Here is a 13173-nt window from a genome sequence, read left to right on the forward strand (position 1 = left end):
ATATATATATATAAGTATTATTTTGGATATATATTCATATGCACTAAACAAATTCTAAATATAATATAGATAAATTTACAGTACTCATTTATGCGTGTGAAATATGTCACAGCATAGATAAGCTACGGACTCCCGATGGAAATTGAGAACTGGAAATCGAAAGATGGGATGACATACATTAATTGAGGAAATTAAATTCAAAGATAATTTATTAAAAGGGAGATCACATGCATGGATCAATGCTCAAGATTTATACATTGAGAGTGTGTTTGCTAAATGGAGGGATAATTAATAACACTTATGTTTCCATGATTTTTAGTGTTCATAAGATGTTAATTTTATAGGAATTTGAGTTTTTGATGATTATTTTGCGCTTAAATTGCTTTATCTTATGAAATATGTAACTTGTTCGTACTTTGATGAATTATACAGAAATATGTAGTCTGAATTTGGACCGATAATTTTAATGAAAGTTGTAGTTCGTCTCGATACGAGTTCGTAGGCGCAAACGGTTCGCAAATCTGAGTTCGGACGAAGAAGATATGACCGAAACAAGAAAGTCGCGCAGCAGTGAATAGTGCCCGACGGAAATTTCCGAATTTTCGGGATTTTCGGATTTTATCAGTATTTTCGAGTTCTACACTGTATTTATCTCATGTGCCTATATATAGGTCTTCTTTAGACCTATTTAGGGTTCCCTACTTTATTTCTTAGTTTTATAGCTTTTATTTTTCATTGCTTTCTAGTTTTTAGAACTTGGATCAGATTTATGTAAGGATTGAAGATTCAAGATTGTTTATCAGTTTTATTAAGAGTTTTATTTAATTCAGTTTTTACAATTGCATTCTTTTTAATTATGTTTATGTTTTATTTTGTTATGTCTGGCTAGTTTTCTTAATCTGAACCTAGGGTTTGTACATAGTTGATTAAATATGTGTGTTTGATTTATGGGAAAATTGAACCTAAATACACAAACTTTGCCAAAAATCCATATTTGACGCGAAGTTAGGATTTTACATTTTAATACACCAATTTTCGTTGTTGTCCAAATTTGACACGACTTAATTCTTAAAAATTCAAAAAATAACCCCTTTTTGTAAATAATTAAGACCCACTTATGTTATAATTTGGGACATTTAAACTAAAACAAGATATTTCCTTATGATGTTTTCTTTTAAACCATTTTAGGCGCGGATCAAAGATTAAAAGAAAACATCATAAGGAAATATCTTGTTTGGTTTAAATGTTCCAAATAATAACATAAGTGAGTCTTTGTATAATTATTTACAAAAAGGGGTTGTTTTTTGAATTTTTAAGAATTAAGTCGTGTCAAATTTGGACAACAACGAAAGTTGGTGTATTAAAATGTAAAATCCTAACTTCGCGTCAAATATAGATTTTTGGCAAAGTTTGTGTATTTTCACACAATTATCCCTTGATTTATTGATATCATTTTGCCCTCCAGCTAGTGATTCATGATTCCTGGTGCTTATTATCTTGTGAATTATCTGATCAATAGTTTACATGTCTAGCTGTTCAGTTTGAGTTTTGAATGCGATAATTGTTCAACCGATTCAGGAATGCATGATAAAGTGTTAGCTTTGAGTCTTGAATGCGATATGTGAAGCTATAGAAAGCTATTCTTTGTGTGTTGTTGGGAGTTAATTTATTTAATTTATTCCTTTAAGTCTTGAATGTGATAAGAGATTTATTAATCTACGTTCGTAGGTGTTCGTTAGAGAAGCTTATGAATAGTGTTGTGATCTTTCATCAGAGCTGGATTAAATTGGTAATTGAATCAATAGATTGAATGCATGTGTTTAATTAACGATAGTACATCCCTAGGGCCAGAGTTGTTTATTATTTGATTTGTTCTCTGTTTTTAATTGCTTTGTGTTATTTTAAATTTCAATTCATCAATCATTATTCTGTTGTCTGGATACTGTGAAAGTTTAATTTGGAAGTACTTAGAGTATTTCGATTATCAGTCTATGAGGATACGATACTTGACTTACTCCCTTCGTCCCGTTAATGAAGTCCCCTTTCTTTTGGGCACGAGTATTTAGGAGAGTTAAAGTGAATGTAAAAGTAGTAGGGACCACATAATTAGTGCTTTATTTAATGTTATTTTATTTACTAATTCAATTGACTAATACAAGTACAACAAGGAATATAGCAAAATTAAAAAATTCAATTGACAATGCAAACACTTTGGAGACTTATCCCAGAAATTAGCCGCCCTACCGCTGCAGCCGTGAGCCAAAATCAGCAATGCAATGAAAACTGGAGACTGGATTTTCTTTGTTCCTCTTGAATGCTTCAATAATCTGTTACCACCTCCAAACATACACCATTTTTTCCACATCAAAAACCCTAATTAAGCACGAAACGAATCTAAACTTCGAGCTATCTCAACATCACAACCAACACAGATCATATCCTCGTTATTTTGAACTAATCACACAAAATTAAAATCGAAATCGGCCAAACCAGCTCTATAACACCTTACACTGAAATATGCTTCATTATCAATTCAGAAACCAAATTCAATTGCAAATATGCAACCACACCCCAACAACCAAAACCAGACAATTTTCCCTAAATACCTGCAAATCCCTAAATTATTTGAGCAGATCTGCCCGTGGTGGAAGGCGGCGCAGGAGGAGGTGCGAAGCGGCGGTAGAGGCGGCGCAGGAAGATGGTGGCGAATGCGCGAGGCGCCGGAGGTGCCAGGCGGAGGGCGGCGACTGTTGCGGCAGAGGCGGCGTTGGAGCCCGCGGAGGCGCGAGGCGGCGGAGCAGGAGGAAGGTGGAGGCGTCGCAGGAGGATGGTGGCGGAGGCGTGAGGATGGTGGAGGCGTCAGTGCAAGAGGATAGCGGCGGAGGTGCGAGGCGGTGGATGAAGGCGTGAGGATGGTGGAGGCGTCAGAGAGAAGAGAGGAGAGAGAGTGGCAGATCGGGTGGGTGGGTAGGTTTTAGGGTTAATTTTTATGTTTTATAGTATAGCTAATTAAGTTACTAATTCATCCCTAATTTTAGCCAAAAAAGGAAAGGAGACTTGTTACATGAGACGACTCAAAAAGGAATACGGGACTTAAATATTGGGACGGAGGGAGTACTATTTATGCTATGATTACACCGTGTTAGTTGCAGTATTTTTATTGCTAAAAAAATAGTGATCATTAATATAATAAGGTATACATTTATCACTTAAAGTAGGGATCACATTTATATTTTGTTTGGTTTGAAGGATAATATATTTACCCACTCCTAATAATGGTGGTATAAATTATACCACCATTTCTTAGGTATAAAATTATCCATTTCCCAAGGGATAAGGAGCTGTCCGAAAAGATTTACAATATGCTCGATCGAATTTTTTCATACATCAAAGTAAATGAGATATAATGTGGTAAATGTAGTTTATCCCTTTCTTATACCTCAAAGCAGACAACGTCTGAGTTTGTTTCCAATAAATCGACGGAAGATGGATAACTGTACAATCAACCTTGACATTGAACTAAAGCGTAAACATCAAAGTGTTTGCAACGGAATAATACATTGTGATACATATAACTTCTAAGGTTTTGCATTCATCTTAAGACTCAACTTCTTTAGCTTCGCTTTTTAATTACCTTCAAACGCTAACTTATTGAAGACAAAAAATATTGCAATATAAGCATCTACTAGGCTTAAATTGAATGCTACTTGGTTAAAATCACTTTACTAACTTTCGGAAAAATCGGAGTGTGCAAAATAGTCCACTCCACTTCAAACAATAAACTATTCATGCTCGGTAAGAATTAGGTTTTGGGACTTATGCTATTTAAAATCTACTAGATTTTTTTTTTTTTTTAAGGTGATCGAAACGGATCACCGTGCTATGAGATAATTTCGTTTAATTGAAGAAGGTGGTAGAATATGCAAGAAAAATGGGCATGACTTATATACTCCCTCCGTCTCACAAAAACATGAACGTTTTTCCATTTTGGGGTGTCTCACAAAAACATGAACCTTTCCATTTTAGTACATCATGGCCCACCACTATTTTTCTTTAATTAATTCATTACTCTCACAACACCTTTTAAAGTGGGACCCATTTTTCACTTACTTTAACTCTCAACTAACATTTCTTAAAACCCGTGCATTTCTCTTTGTTCATGTTTTTGTGAGACGGATGGAGTATATGCTTATAAAATGACCTTGATCATCTCTGGATAAGTTCGACCAGAACTTAATTAAAGTGAGGATACAAATATAGAAGTGGCCTTAGGTGAGGGTAAATATGATATTTACTCTAAATTTATCCTTAGAAAAATACCATGATAAAATTATTTAATTTTTACAAACATGAGGATAGCGTACGATTTATTGAAACCAAGGTAATTTTGAAAACCAAAAAATGTGTTTATGTATGAATCCATGGTTTTCGAGGTTTGGCGGTTTTGCAAACCATTTTTGAAAGCTATCAAAACCTTCGAAGCATAGAAAAGTTTGGCTCATTGGATAAAGTAATCTTGTTCTTTCCAACCTGTGAGGGGATGGGGGGTATGATATCTTTGACTAGTGAGAACTGAGAAGGGACATGCAATTAGGAAGTTGGGCGAATCAAATTTAACATAGATTAATATAAAAACAAGAATAATCTCTTTGGTTATTAATTATCATATTATCATAATATCATATGCTTAGTTGAGAGGAGAGAGGAAGTAGGTGGGCCACACGCCCTTTTTAACTTTTAGTTATCAAATCGAAAAGTAGTAGCAAAGACTCGTAACTAGGTCACTCATTTCCTTAGAAGATGCATGCATCCACATATTTTTCATTATTAAATGGTCCCGCTCTATTTACTTTTGTGGAAATTTTGTATTTCCTATTATTCATATGCATTTTATTAATTATTAATTTCTAAAGTTTTATGGAATTGTTATTTTCGATCGAGATAATTAACATGTGGTCCAGGGACCAATAATTGGTGTCAAAGGACAAGAAATTTTGTCGACAACTTGTCGACTAAATTACCAAGAAATTAATAATTAATTTGCTAATTAGCGAACATGATTACACCTGTGAATGATGCTCCACCATTGCGAAACAAATGAGAGTTTACATCATTTTAGAAAAAGTTTTAAAATTCGGGGCATATGACTATACATACTTAACCCAAAATAAAATTTTTAAAAAACTTTGTCTCAACCATCACCCAATTCCATCGAGATCCCGAATTGTACTATATATTCGAGGTTAGCGTCATTTCTCAAACGTATATAACACGCATGCACCTCAACTTACACGATGCTTCAATTTCACAATATACCGCGTATTCTAAGAGAATACGTCAAAGCGTTGTACACTGAGGTTCATTTACTTTGATGGATGAGAAAAAGAGGGATAACAAAAATTTATGCCTTTAAATGTCTATTTTTTTATCTCATATTTTATAAAAAAGAGAAGTTCACCATTTTTTCTTTCTTATTTTCACTTCAAGGAGGAATAATATTATCCCTCCTTAAAGTGAAAATAACGAAGGAAAAATGATGAACTTCTCTTTTGTGTAAAATGTGGAATAATAAAAGAGACATTTAAAGGCATAAATTTTTGTTATCCCTCCATTTAGAGGGATAAAAAAATAAACACACCATGAAGGCTGATTGGTTTGAGAATATTAAATGTATTGAGAATTAAAAATAAATGCGAATAAGTCAATAATTTTATGAATAAATAAAGAGTAAAATTTTGAAGTAGCCAAAATGAAGCATAAAACACAATTTATGGCCACACATTGAAAAAACACAAATTTTGGCCATTTTTATTGCTTTGGACATTTTTACCCTTAATGAGGCGGACCGGGTAGGATCAGGCACGCGGGTCGCGTGCCGGGTCGGGTTAGGCACTTATGACACTATTAGTGCCATAAGTGCCAAGATTTTACTTTGGTTTTATTTTGGATTTCCGTTGGCACTTATGGTAAAACCAAGTAAAATAATCATTTTGGGCACTTATGACACTAATAGTGCCATAAGTGCCATACGTGCAGCACAAATACAGAAACAACAACATCATTTAAACCCTAAATGGAACATCTAAACCTCAAATGGATAATCTAAACCCTAAATGGAATATCTAAACCCTAGGGGGAAGTGTGCACTTATGGCACTTATGGCACTAATAGTGCCATAAGTGCCATACGTGCAGCACACAGATCAGATCAGATCTGCCATGGCTGAAATCGAAGGAGGCGGAGATTAGATCTGCCGATGGAGGAGGCGGCACAATGATCAGATCAGATCCACCGCCTCATCCTCTACTCCGACGAATTCTGCCCAGGCGGCGCGCTGGAGAGAGAGAGAGAGAGAGATGAGAAAGAGAGAGGAGAGAGCGGCAGTCGCTGGTGTAATGCCCCGACTTTTTATTAAGGATTATAGACTTTTAATTATTGATTTAAGGATTTCTTATGGTAATTAGGGTTCAGCATCCATTAATAAAATACGGACTTATGTGAATTTGATGATTACATACGTGATAATTTATTTTTATTTTTATTTCAACGGATGATGCACTCAAAATATATTTTGAGTCCATTAAGAGAATGATGGAGCTCAAAGATTTATTTTGAGTTTTCAAATCGAAAAAAAAAAATTTATGTATTTATTTATTTTTACCGAGAAATTTAGGAATGATGAGTTATAAAAATTTTCCATCAATATTTTTCTCAAATTATTTTCCTATGATGTATTTATAAATTGAGAGAGTGCACTAATGTTAGTGCTATTTATTCTAATTTTGATCACAAGAGTTTTATGCTCTAGCATTTTATTAATTGATGATTAGTCTTACATATATTTTTTTTCTTACACATGTGTTATTACTACACCACATTTTTATATTTACTTAATGTAACACCCCATTATCCTCCACTAATATTTTCTTTTCCCTACCACTAATCTTTTTCCCTACCATCACTAATATTTTCTTTTCCCTACCACTAATCTTTTTCCCTACCACTACTCCTACCTCTCCACCACACTACTCCTTTTCCCCACCACTACATTCTTTCTCCCACTCTCACAACTTTTCTCCCACCATTATCACACTCCATAGAAGCCTTTGAAGCCCCAAGAGAAGTAGCAAAGCAAGGGAGAGTGTGGGAAAACTATAGAGTGAAGGTTGTGCTTCGAGGGTGAGTTTTTCTTTGCTTTTTCTCAACTGAAAATGCTTTATGGCCATGGATTTTTACACATTTGTGTGCTATATTATGTGAGGATATGTTTTATGATTTTGGATGATTATTTTGGTAGAGTTTATTGGGTGAAAAACCGTGCATGAGGTAAGGCAGCGAATCTGCCATAAGCACACTGCTCGGCAGTGTTTTGCAAGGCGATTCCAGCCATCCAAACGGTTCCCAAAAATTCCCAAATTAATTGTGTATCATCTTTCATATGTTTTCTATACTTTGATAAAATTTCAGAAGGTTTGGAGCTCTTATGATTTATTTATGAATTTGTAAACATCACTGCCCATCTGGAATACATTTTTGGTAAACAATCTTTGGGAGGCCATAAGTAAAGTTTCAATCGGTGAAAACCTTTGAAACTTGAATATGTCACTCTAGACTCCCGTATCTTTCTTTTGACATCGGTCTCACCATTTTTGAGTAAGGGAAACAACCGGTATAAATTCTTGAAATCTAGTTCTTATTCCTTGTACCATCCAGTAGATTTTACAAACCTACGACTTTGAGGTGGCAAAGGCCGACTTAAATCTTTGATTCTCAAGCCTATCTTTCTACTGAATATTCACTGACATGTTGGGAACTTACTTGTTCAGTTTTAGAATTTTTGGTGAAGCCTAAAGTGGTTTTTCCGATTTATGTTCTAAATCTGCCAAACTTGAACTCTTTTTGTGCACTGAACTTTAGACAGTCATATCTTCTAAACCATGAATGTTCTTGGAGTAAATCCAACTGTAGAGTGTTATGATCTCTCCCTAGTTTCCAGATTGACCCTTGGGGTTCCCAGTGGAGTTTTGTAAAGGGAGATATGAATTTTTAAAGAAAGCCCACTGACTTGGTTGTAATCTGGAAATCTGAAATTTTCAGATTTTTGCTTGTTAAATACCCATCTTTGAGAGGGCATATCTTGCTCGTTTGAATTTTTTTCATTCGATTCAAATTGGAGAATGATCCTTGAAATGTCTAGTTTCCAGAATGTCTTTTGGAGCCTCATTTGGAGATCCGAGGCAGATTTGATGTCTGTTGCAAAACAACCTCTTAAGAGCTCAAGTTGTTGAATTATTTTCTATGTATCAAAGTTTATTTTAAAGGATGTTTCATGAAAGATTTAGTATATGTGTGTAACGAGTTTGGGACTATTTAATTTAAATGAGGTCCGTTCTTTTATTTAAATTATGATGGACTTTTAATGAATATTTTTGGGATTAAACTCTTATTTCTTGATTTATATAAATTATTTTTTTAAGGACTTATAAATATGAATTTCGTAGGCCTACTGACCTACTGTGATCGACGGTTTGTCGATGTCTAATAGCTTTGAAAATTTTATAGCAAGTCCCTACATGAGTCTTGAGTACCTTGGTAAAATTTCAAGCCATTCCAACTTCATTTGATACTTCTTTAAAATGCAAAACCTAAACTGCACATTACTACCGAGAATTTCAGAGAACAGAGGAAAGAGTCATTCATTTCAGTAGCTTCCTGTGTGATATAGATTTCCAAATTTTTATGGTAGTAACCTTATTGTGTTAGCTAGATATCCACAAAATTTGAGCCCAGTTTGACAACGTTTACTATTTTTCAAAAATCCAAGTTTTCGATTGTTCAAAACTGCCGAACATGGTAGATCGTGGTAAAAACGTCATATCTCTCAAACCACTTGGAGTTTTCGACTCTACTTTTTTTTTTATATGAAACTAGACTCGAATATCTTTCTTTCGGTATGAGTCTCGAGTCCAGGAGATGTCGGAGTCAGAACAGATTAAATTTTGAAGTTGAGTCAGTGTAAAAACAGAGCATGTTTTGATGATGTTTGATTGTGATTCTTATGTGCCTTGTGTGTTTGTGTTGCCTATGTGAATGAATGAGATTAGACGAGGTATGATTGATTTTTGACTGTCTTTAATGTAACGAATTATGGATGCTAGAACCCTAAAACATTAAAAGATACCCTAGGCACGTAGAATTAGACTTTGTCTTATGACAATTTCTTCACGAACTTATCGACTCTTCATCAATGAAGGTCCGGGCGACAGAAAGTGAAGCCGAAGAAGAAACGACTCCACGCCAGCTTTAAGAACAATTGAGGTGGGCATTATTTTATTATTACGTATATAGAGATCCCCTGCGTGACGTAGGCCTCATATGCGAATATATATGCATGATATGTTTTGACTATTTATTCAGTTCTTATGAAATGCTTATATGTTTAATGCCTTTATGAAAATGAAAATGTTATGAAAATGAAATGTTTATGAAATGATTGACTGCCAAAATGTTTATGTTTTTATATGTATCCTATCTGTGTTGGTTCGCCAACTTTAAAGGAAATCCAATTGGGATCCTATGCTAGACAAAGGTCGCTAGCTAGGGTTAACGTGTACACTCATGGAGACCGCGAGTCGCTTGCGACCGGTCTTGGCGTCCGTGGTAAGGAGGCCTCCTTCCCGGCGCGTGACAGAAAGGACAGATATAGATCATATAGACTGAAAATGGGATGCGCATCCACCTTTATGAAAATGAATGAAATGTTTTAGTAAGCGCAGGTCATTCAAGAAAACCCCTGTGTGTTACTGTTGGCAGTTCAATTTATATATGTATGCATGTTGTATTTTCGGCTTATGTCACTGAGTATTTTTATACTCAGCCCTGCATGTATTTCTGAATGTGCAGGTTGAGCAGGCGATGAAATGGATCGGTGTTGAGCGGATTTCCCTTTTGATGTTTATGTAATGAAACCTTGAGTATGCATCTCCATATGCATAACTCACACGTTTTTTTCGCTGCAAACACTCTGACTTATTTATCATTTCTACTTGAACTTATTACTACTTCATTTTAATTAACTTTCAGTTGGGGTCTAGTCGTTATGGCAGACTCATTTGTGAATTACCCAAGTGGTTATATATATATACCACTAGTTTGTTATTAATGTTGGTTACTTAGTAAATCCCCTTTAATTTCCGTTTCTTATTGTTCACCCCAAGTCATAACCCCGGTTAACCCGTCATTGGGATAGTGGGCTGTGACAGAGTGGTATCAGAGCAGTTCGTTTGCTCTGGCACTAGAAACCTTATTCTAAAAAGCCAAGTCTAGTTTGATTCACTAGACATACGTGGGTTAATACGACACCGCTCAACACTCCATTGCATCGTGCTCAATCAAGGAAAAAGGTAACTGCAGTTACAACGTTTTAAAGATGTTATTGTTCTAAACTGTTTCATGAAGATGTTTATGTAAAGAGCATGCTATGATGAAATGTTGAATGTTTTGCCTTTCATGGCATATCATTGCAGTTATGATGATATAATAAGAAGAATGATAGAGAATTGACACATGCTTTCCCAGAAAACATAGATTGCTATAAGTTGCATGATCACGATTCTAAAAGAACATAGACTGCTGGATTAGTAGGATATCTCTACAATCTAGATTCTTGAAGTGATGATTTAGAAGAATGATAGAGAACTTAGAGCATTTCAGCTTCCACAAGAAAACAATGGTTCTTTTGAATTACAAAGAGGAATGAAAAGACATGTACGCGTTGAAGGAAAAGCACGGAATGATGATACAAGATGAATTCAAGGCAAACATTGCATCAAGGGTTTAAGCATAAGTCTCTACGTTCGAATGTTTATACACGATGGAACATCGAATCGACTTATGTTACACGATAGATTATAAAAAGGGCGTGATTTGATTGTCTGCGGGTTATATATATATTTGTGACATACATGGGAAATGGGATCCGAGTCCACTAGAATAGAAGACCTTAAAATAAGTTTAGCTGTCTTAATGAAACTTATGTTTTGTTATGCATAGTATGTTCATAACCTTGTACATTTAAGAGTTTTACGTCTACTTACGTATAAGAAGACTCACACTTTCCCTTATCTATTAAAGAGGGTTACGTCCAGGCATATTCCGATAGTTAGGAAAGCTCCGCGTTTGACCCAGCAGAGACTACTCGGGCATATCGGGATTTTAGTATAGCTTTTGACGACGACATAAGAATTGTTATAGGTCAGTATACACGCCTTTGGACTGTTGCCCATGTCTTTGGGACTACAAGTTATATAAGAAAATATGGTTCGACTGTCTGTATGTAGACCTTGGGGAATAAGAGTCTAGTTCAATAGGACTAGAACCTTAAGTTTGAGCTTTAAGCTGCCACTACGAACTCAAGTTTCGTTATGTATAGTATGTCCACGACTTCTCAAGTTCGGGACAATGTTTCCCGTGTGACTGGGAAGTGATGATGTTGGACCTGGCCAGTCCACATGATCCAAATCTCAGTAGACGTCTTTTGGGTTGAAAACCTATATGTTTCAACTTTCGGTTGAAAAGCCAGACGGGTTCTTACTCGAGGTCATTTTGTTCGACCTTGTAGTTAATCATTTCATACCCTCTGGTCATTCTTTTGAATCTCTTGAACAATTTCTACAACACCTTGCTTTGATGTTGTGTTGATTTTGAGCCTTGCAACTCGTGAGTTGTCATAGTAGATTCCCTTTATCGATAAGACTAAGAAGTATTAGTCTACTGACCTAGTATAACACCCAAACTATAGCTTTGTATAGTTGTCTCTCATTGTGTTTAAATTAGTTGAGATTAGTCTTTGTCCTATGAATATTATCGACCACTCATTATGATAGAAATTCAGAATTCAAATTGAGACCGTAATATAGAGTTTGCGTACATGAACGACTTTCTGTGTTGCATTCCAATTGACTGAATTTGCAGATTTTGGTTGAAGGCCAAAAGAAAAGCGATGACTCAAGAAGAGCTGTCAGATTTGTCTTAGAAGATTTTCAGACGGGGGTATATGACAATTATATTTCTAATAGCCGTTATAAGAGGAAAGGAAAAGAAGTGTTTAATCCAAAGCAAAACAAGATGGGATATGACCAAGTATGACCATATTTTCTGCAGCATGTCCGTTAGGCCCCACAGTAGGTGGACATAGAAGAAAAGATGATAGACAAGTTTCACTCCGGCCTAAGGTACTCGACAATTATACTGAGTTTATGAACTCTGAATTGTTCAGCCAAGCTCTGGACGCCGAGGTAGTAGGCCCGAGATTTGCTCGACCCAAACTCAACTCAGGAAGCAAATGATCAAGGACGGAGGCAAGACTACTATGATAGTCGAAATGGCAAGAGGCCTTGGTAGGAAACATAGTGCCCAAAGGCAAGGACAAGAACATCAAACAAACATAGGACCTGCTAAGGATAAGTAGGGCCAGCCTGGGGTACCTCCATGGCCGAAGTTTTCCAAGTCATATTATGATATATGTTTGGATGATAGTAATACATGTTTTAAATATGGTCAGAAGGGCCATTTTGCTAAAGATTTCCAAGCGAGGCCACAAGGAGGGATGTGAAGATCGAATCAACCGGGTCAAGCACAACCATTTAGGGTCATCCTAGGCCAACAACTACTCTATCCACCACAACCCCCTTAAGTTAGAACCTATGCCCCGCACAAGAATAAATAAGGAAGCAAACAAGGAAACCTAATAAGTATGGGCACGCTACTCAACACACCTGTTATACTTCTGTTCGATACGGGTGCCTCGCATTCTTTCTCTGCAAGTGCATGTGCAAATACCCTAAAACTCATACCTGAAAAGGGCTAATCTGGACATGAGAAATTCTTTACCCATAGGAGGGGCGACGATAGAAACACATGCTTACTCAAACCAAGAGGTAAACATAGGATCATTTAAGGTCATAGTAAACAACTTGCAGTTTATACAATATAGGACATTGATGTAATCCTAGGGATTGACTGGTTAGCTAAGAACTACGCCACAGTTTTATGCAAGGAGCGGAAGATTGCTTTTAACTTTTCGGGGATGGATGCTTTGAGATAAACCTGGGGAACAGGATACCAATTATTTCAGCCTTACAAGCGAGGAAGATGATGAACAAGATAGACTGC

At 35.9% G+C, this 13173-nt stretch overlaps 1 long non-coding RNA gene across 1 annotated transcript; it reads left to right on the top strand.

Moving 5' to 3' along the window:
* The first annotated feature begins 6929 nt into the window (after positions 1–6929).
* On the top strand, positions 6930–10162 carry LOC131016033 (uncharacterized). Its single transcript, XR_009098828.1, has 3 exons — positions 6930–7179; positions 9254–9318; positions 9904–10162. It is a non-coding gene; the product is annotated as an uncharacterized LOC131016033 (long non-coding RNA).
* The last annotated feature ends 3011 nt before the right edge of the window (positions 10163–13173 follow it).

The sequence above is a fragment of the Salvia miltiorrhiza genome, chromosome 3 (assembly GCF_028751815.1).
Source record: "Salvia miltiorrhiza cultivar Shanhuang (shh) chromosome 3, IMPLAD_Smil_shh, whole genome shotgun sequence".
Lineage (NCBI taxonomy): Eukaryota > Viridiplantae > Streptophyta > Magnoliopsida > Lamiales > Lamiaceae > Salvia > Salvia miltiorrhiza.